The sequence below is a fragment of the Chelonoidis abingdonii genome, chromosome 5, assembly GCF_003597395.2.
Source record: "Chelonoidis abingdonii isolate Lonesome George chromosome 5, CheloAbing_2.0, whole genome shotgun sequence".
NCBI lineage: Eukaryota > Metazoa > Chordata > Testudines > Testudinidae > Chelonoidis > Chelonoidis abingdonii.
In genome coordinates this window covers 102,277,374-102,288,945 of record NC_133773.1, presented here as the reverse complement: position 1 = coordinate 102,288,945, position 11,572 = coordinate 102,277,374, and the positions used below count along the sequence as shown (strand labels likewise).

General features: G+C 39.9%; 1 protein-coding gene across 1 annotated transcript in view; it reads right to left on the bottom strand.

Annotated features, from left to right (window-relative positions):
* Positions 1 to 3,939: 3,939 nt before the first annotated feature.
* The window catches only part of RELL1 (RELT like 1), a 48,799-nt gene continuing 41,166 nt past the window's right edge, over positions 3,940 to 11,572 (bottom strand). Inside the window, exons 6-7 of the mRNA XM_075066752.1 lie at positions 11,009 to 11,042; positions 3,940 to 9,816 (exon numbers count right to left, since the gene is read on the bottom strand). The gene's annotated coding sequence lies outside the window, so the exon portion shown is untranslated. The remainder of the gene's footprint in view (positions 9,817 to 11,008; positions 11,043 to 11,572) is intronic.

Sequence of the window (11,572 nt, the reverse complement as noted above, 5' to 3'; positions counted from 1 at the left end):
GACAAAATTACTGAGCTGCCTGTGAGTGTTTGTGTAATACCTAGTAACCCCCCGGTGCAAGGAGCGCGAGGTAATAGAGGCTAGGGGTATGCGGGCAGCAGCTGCTGCTGCTAGACACAGGGTTTGATTAATTACCACACCCACCTTGAGAGGGCATAGAGGGGAAGACAGACTGAAAAACCATGATTTATCCTTTTTAAAGTCTCACTGTTTCTAGGCTAATCTCCGGAGTTTCTGTAGCGTTCCAACTCCTGATTTTTGCAATACTGTAGCTATTGGGAGTACATGTGCGCGCATGGAAGTAGTGGGTAACTAACCCATTGTTCTTTGTACTTCTGGTTACATTCCAAAGGAAAGAACATTCATGTTACAGACTTTCAGTAAGTTGCATTTTGCATTAGTAGGGCGGATTGCCAGGTCTATAAATGCTCTGCGAGCCACATGCATTGCCTTGAAATAAGGTTTCACATTTCACGGGGTATTTTTTTGTTTTTGCTCAGACCTGGGAATCAAACCACGGAGCTGATCCCGGCACATAAATCTGTTACTTTAGCCCTCCCCCGTCGCACCTAGTACCCCTTTGGGGGAGCCAAATTTAGAATGGTATTTGCCACAGTTTAGCTTTCATTTTACGCCCACACCTAATTGTTCATGACCTAAATAGAGTACACTGAGCATGCGCAGACAAAGGAGCCAAGAGGAATTGGGGGGAAAAAGGATAGCTTCATAACTCAAAGGGTTATGCCTAGTCTTTGATTATGAACTACATAGTGTCAGTTCAAGACCAAGCCCCCTCCAGGACAGAAATCTGGATGAGGGGTGAAAACCTATTGCTAAATACTGTCTTAGTCAGAGTCTCTTTTCATTATTATTATGCGGTAAGGTAATCAATGTAATTTTGAACAAAAAAAAATTGGACATGCAAATACTTGGCGGGATAGAAGACAGGAGTTGGGGGAAATACAGGGAGAGAGAATTATGGGGAGGGGTAGTAGCAGGAGGCTCAGCTGAGAGAGCAGGAGAGGAAGGACATGACACTAGGAAAGGGACAAGGGGGTGAGTGGCTGGGAAAATATAGGTTTGGGGCACTTGTCATCAGTCCCACAGCTTTCCCTCATGTGTGGAGCCAACTCTGGGGGTGGGGGGTCTTAGCCCCTCTCCTTACCTTTGTGTACATGCCAGGATCTGGGGCCCCTGCCCCTATAGGTGACTAAATTCCCCTACCTACCTACCTTATGTGAGCTAGGCAATAGGAGGCTTTGAGCCTCTAGGGGTATCTCAGCCCCACTCCCTGTGTGTGTACACATGCACCAGGATCATAGAATATCAAAGTTGGAAGAGACCTCAGGAGGTCATCTAGTCCAACCCCCTGCTCAAAGCTTTGGTCCCCTTCCCTGTCTCCTCTTCTCTGAGCTGGGTTGTGGGGAGGGATCTAAGCCCTTCTCAACCCCTCCCTGCCAATGTAAGCTGGTATCAGTAGGACCATGTCCCTCTAGGTCTGAACCCTGCTCCCTGCCCCCATGTGAGCCAGAATCTGGGGATGCCCTGGCTCCTGGGTAGGGAGCTGAGAAATATAGGTATGCTGCAGAAATACACCACAAACACATTCCTGAGATTGGAGTGAGGAGTTGAGAATGGACATGCTTGTTGCACATCACAGGCTCTTCAGCACAGTGAAGGGGGAATGGGAACACTCAGCTCTCTGGAGCCTTTTGTGCTTCAGAAGGATGTATAAAGCCCCTTCCCTCCTTCAAAAGTCCCTCTTTCAGCATTACCCTGTGCTGGGGATCTGGATCAGCAAAGCAACTGACAATGATTGATTTCATACTACATTACAGCAGAAGCACCAGCTTTGCTTTAGTTAAGGTTGGGAAGCCCTTCCTCTTTAAAGAACAACTTTTCCAGGTGCTCACATGGATTGTCTTCAAATTTCCCATTCCTCCTGGGAGAGTAGGGTAGGGTAAGTCAGTCATGGTAGAGCTTATTTGAACAAGGGGTTCCTGAGATACATACCCTTGGGGGGAAAAATTTCCTACAATTCAGTTTAGCAACTTTGACATTTGAAACCCATTCTGCACAGAAGTCTGAGAGTGAACTGTAAATATTTGAGTAAAATCCACTTCTGCCAAGTTTCATTTTTTTATTTAATTTTATTTTGGAAAAATGTATCTGAGAACAGCAAATAATTGAGAAGGTGCCCAAACTATTTTTGAAAAGAAAATACATTTCACATACAAATGGTAGCTGGGACAGGTGATTATACATAGGAAAGGATAAGAGGAGTTTGGGTGTAAGGCCCAGCTGGGGATGACAGACCTAGCCCAGCTTTAGAAACAAGGAAGTGGGCAGCCCTCCAGTAAGCTGCTGCCTGCGATGTGGACACAGCAACAGAAGAAACAAGACAGCAAAGAGCATCTTCTTACATGCCAACAGTCTCTACAGTGCTTACTAATGGCTCAGTGAGATGGGAAGAAGAGAGTGAGCTGGAAGTATTGGTGCATGTGTGGGGGGGGGAGAGGCTTATCTATTGTGGGGAAAGGTGGTAGGGTAGATGACACACAGCTGTCTTCTCTCGTGCACTTAAAAGTTATGGTAGCCACCATACAGTAAAACTGTTAGATTCTATGCCTCGTGTAGACCATATCTGAGAATTCTCACACGGGCACTGTTAGCAATTAGATCTTTTAAACACAATTATTCCCATTCCACTATAAACTAAAGGTAGAGCAGGGGGGAGGAGCACAATCACACAGCAACCATGTGGCCTGGTAAAGAGACCCATATATTGGGCCTACTTAAGGCTCTGCCACTGGCCTGCTGAGAGACTTGGTCAAGTCACTTCACCTCTATCTGCCTCTCTTTCCCATCTGTAAAATGGGGAATCAATTATATAAAAGTACTTTGAGATCTACTGATGAAAAGTGCTACATAAAACCTTGGTCTTTTTGTTATTACCTAGCCCCACTAAGGTATCAACTGCAAACCTAGGTGAGGAACAGCCTAAATGACCATTAAGTCAAACTTTTTTTTTTTTAAATAAACAAAAGAGATTCACTGACAAAAAGTTTAGTTACCATAGAGTTAAAAGTTGGCTGAAGCTCTCTCAGGCCCTTCCAGAATGCTGAGATCTCAAGCCTCTGAAAACCAAGAAAGGAAGCGTTAAGTGAGACACACATTTTGGATAAATGTGTGTGTCATGGTGTCTGGAGTGTGGCTCACAACTCAGTGTCCCAAACTCAGGTGAGACTGTCAGAAAACAGTGAACACACCCAAACTGGTGGTATAGTCTATAATTAGATTTTACCAAACCAGTAACAAGTGTGCACTCCTAAATTACTATATTAGTCTTACCATGGAGCTACACATGGTCCTCTTAGGCTCTCCAGCGTATCTTGCCACTCAGACAAACTGGACTTTTGTGAAGAAAGGTTATTAAAACCAAAAACCACCATGCATTAGGTTACACCCAGCACCAAAGGGTCTGTCATTTACCCCATGTCAACGGATGCTCTGGATCTCACCAAAAACAACGCTATAGCCAATCTGTTAGTAAACTAATTTTATTAGCTAAGAAAAAGAAATGAGAGATATTGAGAGGTTAAAAAAGATAGAAGTCAGAGTTTGTAAGTCCAAATGATGGGAGCAATGTGGTAGCTGCTAGTTTCCCATAGGTCTCTCAAGGCTGCCCAAAATGGTTTTGGGGATCTCTGTCTTGTATCTGGAATGCCTCCTAACAGCATTCAAATAGATCAGAGATGCAGAATCACTCCCAGGGTCCTTGTAGCTGAAAACAGCCTGGCAAGCGTTACCATCACAGCATGGCTCCGTATTCCCCATTGCAGAATAGAATGACCCAGCAGGCTTTGAGGTAAATATGTTCCTTAATTAACATAACCAACATTCCAATCTCCAATGGGTAAACATAATGTAAACACAAAGTGAAAACCAGAAACAATTCTTTATTAGTTTTCATGCAGCTTACACATCAAGTCAATTCACTTTTATTTAAACGCTAACACACATTTCAATCTAAGGCTAATTAAGTACAGGTCACAGATAGATGAAAACAATACAATCAACGTCTCTCTTGATTTCTATCAGAACAAATGAATTGGCCTGAATATTGATACTCAACCCTTCTTTGACATTCATACACAAGTGAATTGCCTTGTTGCTCTATTCTGAGCTAGTCTGTCTGCATGACATAGCGGAAACCTGTTTAGACAGCATCACAATTTACTCCCACTTGGGAGGTGGGAGACCCACGTCCAGTCCCCCTGCTCCAATGACTATTTATCCAAGATGGAACATCTTCAACAGGAGAGATGGAGAGAAACCCACATCAAAATATCCCATAGCCCAGTCAGTAGGACGCTTATCGGAAGGGGGGGGAGGTCAATCTTGTTTAAATCCTCTCTCTTCCCCCACATTCAGACAGAGGAGGGAACTGAACCTGCATCTCCCACTTCCTCAGTGAAGGCTCTAAACACCGGACTAAAAGTTATAAGGGAGGCACTTGCAGCATCACCTCCTCCAGCCATTTCTTGCAAAGAATGGCTTAGTCACTTATCTCTGGGTGAGGGTTTCCCTGCTGCATATCCCAAGCAGAGGGAGGGATCTACTTCTTGGATTTAGGTGTCTAAATTCCAGAGAGAGGTGGGGCTTAGAAGTACTGACAGAAGGGATGTGTCATATTGGCTAACTTAAGCAGGGGGCTGCCTAGGATGCTTGCTTTTGTGGCACCTAACTCAGGCTTTGTGGATTTCAATGATTTTCTTGGTACCTAAGAGTTGGGCATTGCAACACAAAGACCAGTTGTGATCTGGGGCTAAGCTCTTCCTAGGGTGCTCCAACATTTAGAAGAATGAAACAAAAGAAAAATGGCTCAACCTGCACCATAGACTGCACTACTCAATTAAAAAAAAAAATCCTTTACAATAGCTTGAAAAAGGCCTTGTTTTCATGATGTAGGTAGAAACACTGTAGCACACGAAAGTTTATGCTCAAATAAATTTGTGAGTCTCTAAGGTGCCACAAGTACTCCTGTTCTTTTTGTATAAAATAGCAAAGGTTGCAGGACATACCTATCCTGGTGGCATATTGATAACCCAACATGGGTTAATCCCAGCAATAACTTGCTTTGGGCTTCCTCCTGATCCACCCTGCAATGAAGTCATAATTGTACAGTTGCCATAACAGTTATTACAGCTGCTGTCATGGAGATTGCAATGTGACAAAGAACTTTGTAACTTCATTGCAGGCCAGGCTGAGAAGCAACAAATACAAATAGCTTACTGTCATTTGTAAATACCGCAAGAAAAATTCCATGTGAAAAGTAAATTGAGAATTGTGCACACCTAATATATTTGGCACCGATTCTTCAAATCTTAGGTTTAAAGCACGTCATCTGTCTTCCTACATTAAATATATTTCAAAAAAGGATCTACAGGTGGTCTTTCACTGGAAGTTAAGCAGCAAAAGTGAAAGTGTGGCATAAATTCCTTGCCACCCCACAGAGCTTGACAATTTCATTATAGTGCAAACACAATAGCTACAAATACACAGCATGTATACATTTTTAAGAAAAAGTTTTTTAAAACAGGAACACAAGATTTAAGAATCAATTTATTATTATTATTTTTTTTTTTTACTACTTTGGTAGTACAAAAGTCTTATACAAACCATATTATTAAAATACAGTTGATGTGCAAGATTAAGAAAAACTGACTTCATAAAGTTTAGGTTTATTTGGTTTTTTGGTGATGACAATGTTTGTACCACTGAAAAATGCTGTTAGTAGTGTTTGTTATATACAATAAGATCATACGTTCACCAAATAATTTTGCTAAAGTGGCAATACACATTTTACTTCCCACAAACATTAGCCTTATGTCTAAGTAGAAATTCATGTTTAATAATTACTAGATAATCTCAACTAATAAGATTTTACATGTTGAATGTACTGGATATAACATTTTTGCATATTTCCAATGGAATCAAAATAGCAACTATTGTTAAATTAAGTAAAAATAGCATATATATTAAACATTTTCACTCTTCTGAGCATATTTACTCACAGTGTTAAGCCACATATTACTAAAATGTTCTCTTATCAGAATAAAATCTCAATTTTTAAAGTTTTTGGGATACTCTACCATTATGCATCTTCATATTCAAAACAATGAACTGTTTAGTTTGGCTGTGTAAGTACAAAACAACTTTCACTCTAGAGTCCACATTTTCATCCAGTAATTTTAATATTAAAAATACTGTCACATATGTACACTTCAGTTATCTAGTCTCTCAATATCCTGGAATCCTGAAATTAATATACTGACACTATTTAAATTCCTTCTGCATACATTTTAGTATGCTATAGAGCTGTTCATGAAAACAGAGTGAAATCTGCAAACCTAAGGGGGGAAAAAAGTAAGCCAAGGATTTCTCAATTTAAGTGTCTCTTTTAGTAGTTTTAAGATTATTTTGGTAGTCTGAGTTAAATCTGAGCGAAGAAAAATATCTTATTTACACTAATAATGAAAAATCTTATTAACTCTTTGGATTTATTCCCAAGTAGCAGTCGGGCTCAGATAAAAGTTACTTTTGGAACTTACTTCTTGAAAACTATAAATAAAACGTGTTAAAAGACTTAATTTTATTTAGAATTGACAAAAAAAACGTGTCTCTCTTGTAGGTCTGAGCTGTCTGGGCTACATCTGCCACCTATGGATCAAGTAGAGCACAGTCAGCAGCGTAAACTTCCCTATATACAATGTTGCCAGCTCTCATGCGTCTCAATTGTTTTCCTTAAAGCCCCAGCTCATGGAGTCAAGGGATGTGTGATTTCAGCCTTCATTCTTAAAGAAAAAGTAAGTTTCTAGCCCCCATGGCTGTGGGGAGAGCTTCAAAATGTGAACTCCAATGCATCCTGAAGACTCAAAAAGTGGGAGGCAAATAAAAAAACAACATCAAATCTATTATTTTTACATAATCTCATGATGATTTTTAGTGAACCTAACTCATGATTTTTGAATATTTGGTGTTGGCAATACGCCTACAATAACGCACCAACGTGCCTCATTCCTGAGCTTTAAGTGGCAACCTATGGGGAATGTGAGATGATAGCCAGGGGAAAGTTCTTTTGCTGTTACACATATTGCTAATTAACATTGTATGAGCTGATGGAGAAACCTCACTTTCAAAGATAAAGAAAAATATTAGAGCACTTACTCAGACTAAAGAAGATTGATGGTATTCATTTAAAAAGACAAGGTGGGTAAGGTAATATCTTTTATTGGACCAACTTCTGTCTCTCTCAACAACAGAATTGGTCCAATAAGAGAGATCACTTCACCCACATTGTGTCTCTAATATCCTGGGATCGACACAGCTACAAAAACACAGCATTATTTTAAAACATGAATCAGTCACAAAGACAATTATTTACAAGAAGTTTGTGAAGCAGACTGAACTGCTTTATAGTTTTCTCATAATTTAGTATAATCCCTACTGACATGCATTAAAGCTACAGATTGATGTGTATTCTTGTTAGGCACACAGTAGAGCAAAGAAGTGTCACTTTTCATTTTCTGTTATACAGCAAAGTCTGCCAAAATATCACAAATGTTCCCAATTAACAGATCATTTCTAAGGCAAAGTGGTAATCATGGCAAGTAGATCCAAACAACAATTAGCACTGCTTAACAGTCATTGATTTTCTATCAGTAAGTCACACTCAAATATGACACATTATGACTTAATAGTTGGCACTAATGGATTGAGGGTACCTATTTTGAGAGACAGACACTCTGAAGGACATGGGGCTGCTCTATAATAATATTTGAATACTGTATTGTGTGCTATTTGTTTGATAGTTGTCAAGGAAGTTTACTTTATGGATGTTGGTTTAGTTTAATAGCAGGCTGTTGTAAAAAAAATAAACAAACAAGAAGGCAAAACAATGACTCAAGAGGTGGGCTTGACCTGAATGGAGCCCACCAAATAGGTTTTGAGCAGCAGAGTCAAAGCACAGGAATGTGAGAAGACAACTTCTGGCTGGTTAAAAAGACTCTCTGGCCAACAGTCAGACGGTTATCGGGAAGTTGTTCAGGGGAAACAGACTGACACCTGACTTAGTGTCTAACAAAGCTAAGCCTTTCTAGGTCCTCTTGCAGAGTGGAAGGGCTTAGATGAGACAGACAATACGTAGGCCTTTTGTTGTTTAAAAATCCTCTCTCTCATGTTTTACTTTGTTGCTAACTGTTAAGATTAAAAAACTTTTGTTTACAGAAGGCTCTCTGGTCATTGTATTTGCCACTGGTAACAAGCTCCCAAAGGAAGACCAGCAGGTGCTGAATGTAGTTGGACCTGCTGGCATAAGCATACTTAATCCAATGTAGCCCATGACCCACTCTAAACATGGGAGAATCACCACCCCAGGGGAAGTAAACACCTCAAGCTCAGGACCTGAGGGGGTAACGCTCTGAGACCATACAGTGGTCAAAAGTGCAGTTATCCCTGTAACCATGACAGCCATCATGCCATAAGTTTCTTATTTGGCAATAAAGGATAAAGCTGTCCCCATATAACCTGCCTATGTTTTCCATTGTTTACATTGCTGAGCTCATTAAATATTTTAATTTGGACACAGCAGTGAGGAAGTTTTGGTAGAAGAACTTTTGCTTTCCCCAAGAGTTACATGAATTTTTCTTTGTAAGATGAAGGCAAACAAATAGGCTGTTGATCACAGGATCCAACACTATGTTAGTGACTGGAAATGTTTTATTGGCTACAAATCTTAAGTATTTAGGACCTACCCCTGCATAGATTCATTCACAGAAACTATAAATACATTTCCCATAATAGTACATTTCCTAAGTTTTCAGTTTCAGCACATTATCAAAACACTTCTAAAAACTCTATCTGCGACAAACAAAACTATTTACCCCACAAAAAAACTGACAGACTGTTAGTTTTCCTTTACAAAAGTTACTTTAAGTACGTTGTTGACAATGCAACAGAACGCCACTCATGACAAGTGGCCTGATTTACTGCTATATTGAAGCTGCTCTGCACCACTTTAGGTGCACAAAACAATTCTGAGTCCAACTTAACTGGCCACTAAATGATGTCTTGATCACTGAGCTCCTAGGCCACCCTTAATTCCAGCTAGAGGGGCTCTGGTGAGGAAAAAAGTGCTGCAAGACCAGGAACATTCCTTTATCTGGAAAATTCCTGGCTGCTGTAAGGGCTCAGAGGGTCACTGGCAACAGAGAGATTAAAGCAGTTTACAGGCTACTCTAACACCAGTGTCTGGACAACCCACAATTTGGGAGGAGGGTCCTCAGACTGGAGAAGATAGCCCACTATATTAAATTAATATCTTGAACAGTATGTGTGCAGGCTTTTTTCAGCATGCTCAAATGTAAGTAATTGCCATGTATTTAGATTAACAGAACTGTAAATAAATAGCAGATGCCTTACAATTAAACTTACAATTAACTGGGAAAAAAAAACAAAACCTGTACGCATACCTTTCAATTATACTGGGATTAACAACCTGATTGTGAATGACTAAACTATGCGCAGGAATGCACCACGAGCCCTGCCACCGAATTCAGATATGTTTGATCCATAGTACAATGAGCAAGAATACAGATCAATATTTTGAACAGACTTTAGGAAGTCAACCAGTAGAGAAGAATTGCTTGAGTTTTAGTGCTTATTTACATTCCTTACTCTGGGTCTTTTCTTCTTCTCCTCCTCTTCTCAGTGTGTTTTCTCTTCCTCCTTGTTGCCTTAGAGTAACTAGGTCATCTGATGATGGCAAAGACACTGGAGTCAGAAAATGGCAGTAGAGCACACACCCTAGTACAGGTTTCTGAGTGGTAGCCGTGTTAGTCTGTATTAGCAAATGAGGAGTCCTTGTGGCACCTCAGGGTAACAAATTACTTGGGCATAAGCTTTCGTGGGCTATACCCCACTTCATCAGATGCATGGAGTGAAAATACAGTAGGCAGGTATAAACATACAGCACATGAAAAGATGGGGGTTGCCTTACCAAGTGTGGGGGTTAGTGCTAGTGAGGCCAATTCAGTCAAGGTGGATGTGGCCTATTCCCAACAGTTGACAAGAAGGGGTGAGTATCAACAGAAGGAAAATTACTTTTTATAGTGACCCAGCCATTCCCAGTCTTTATTCAGGCCTAATTTGATGGTGTCAAGTTTGCAAATTAATTCCAGTTCTGCAGTTGCTTGTTGAAGTCTGTTTTTGAACTTTTTTTTGTTGAAGAATGGCCGCTTTCAAGTCTGTTATTGCATGTCCAGGGAGAATGAAGTGCTCTCCTACTGATGTCTGATTTGTGTATATTTATTCTTTCGTGTATAGACTGTCCGATTTGGCCAACGTACAGTCTCTACACAAAAGAAGACCTGTTGGGAATAGGCCACATCCACCTTGACTGAATTGGCCTTGTTAACACTGACCTCCCACTTGGTAAGGCAACTCCTATCTTTTCATGTGCTGTATATTTATACCTGCCTACTGTATTTTCACTTCATGCACCTAATGAAGTGGGTTATAGCCCACGAAAGCTTATCCCCAAGTAATTTCTTAGTCTGTAGGGTGCCATAAGGAGTGCTTGTTGTTTTTACACCCTAGTACAGAATCTGTAACAGTGCTGATGCTAGTTAAGAGTGCATTTTATTTATTATGAACAATTCTCATTTATGAGTTATACTAAAAAAGTGAAAGATACGGATGTGGGGTTTGTTTTTTTAAGTGAACTTGGCAGATTTACCTGTGCTAAAATTTTAATGTATATCAGAGTAACTTGGTGTTCTCAGAAAACCCTAGGCAAACAATATGTCCAAAATTTGAAAATGCTTTTTTAATATTAATATAAAATGACATTCCTAAAATTTTAACCGTGTTCTGTGCAGAGATGAGAATTTTACCAAGTGGGTAAAATATTACAAAAGACATTCAAAGAGCATATATATACACCTACCTTAATTATATCACTTCTCCATAGCGCTCTGGTGCTGAAAGTTTAAGATTACACTCATTAGTGGTTGTGACAATGATTGTACCTATTTATCTTTTGAAATTCTATAAATCCTGTTATGGTTGTATCTAGTTTATCTGTACTGTGATTTACAGATTTCCCGCGCCCCCCCACCCCCCGTAAAAATTAACATTATTTGCTTGCAGCACATGGACTATTTGATATGAATTGCGCTTGTTATTCATTTAGTAAGGTTAGTACTGTCTCTCAGTACTGTGTTATCTACCAATCTTAAACCAGTAAACAAAGATTACCCGAGTGTAAAAAAGTAATTAATTTGCTAAAGACACCTTTAAGAAAATGTCAACGATAACAGATTCCATCATTAGTTTTAGGATGAAGCAGACAGGCATTCAATTTAAATGGATAAACTTCAAAGGGGCACTTTGAAATGGGAAGGTGCCTTTTTTGTATTCATAGAGATTGGGAAGAAGTTACACAAGGTTTATAGGATTTTAATTAACTATGATGTAATAGAGACTATATGGTTATTTAAGGTAACAGATG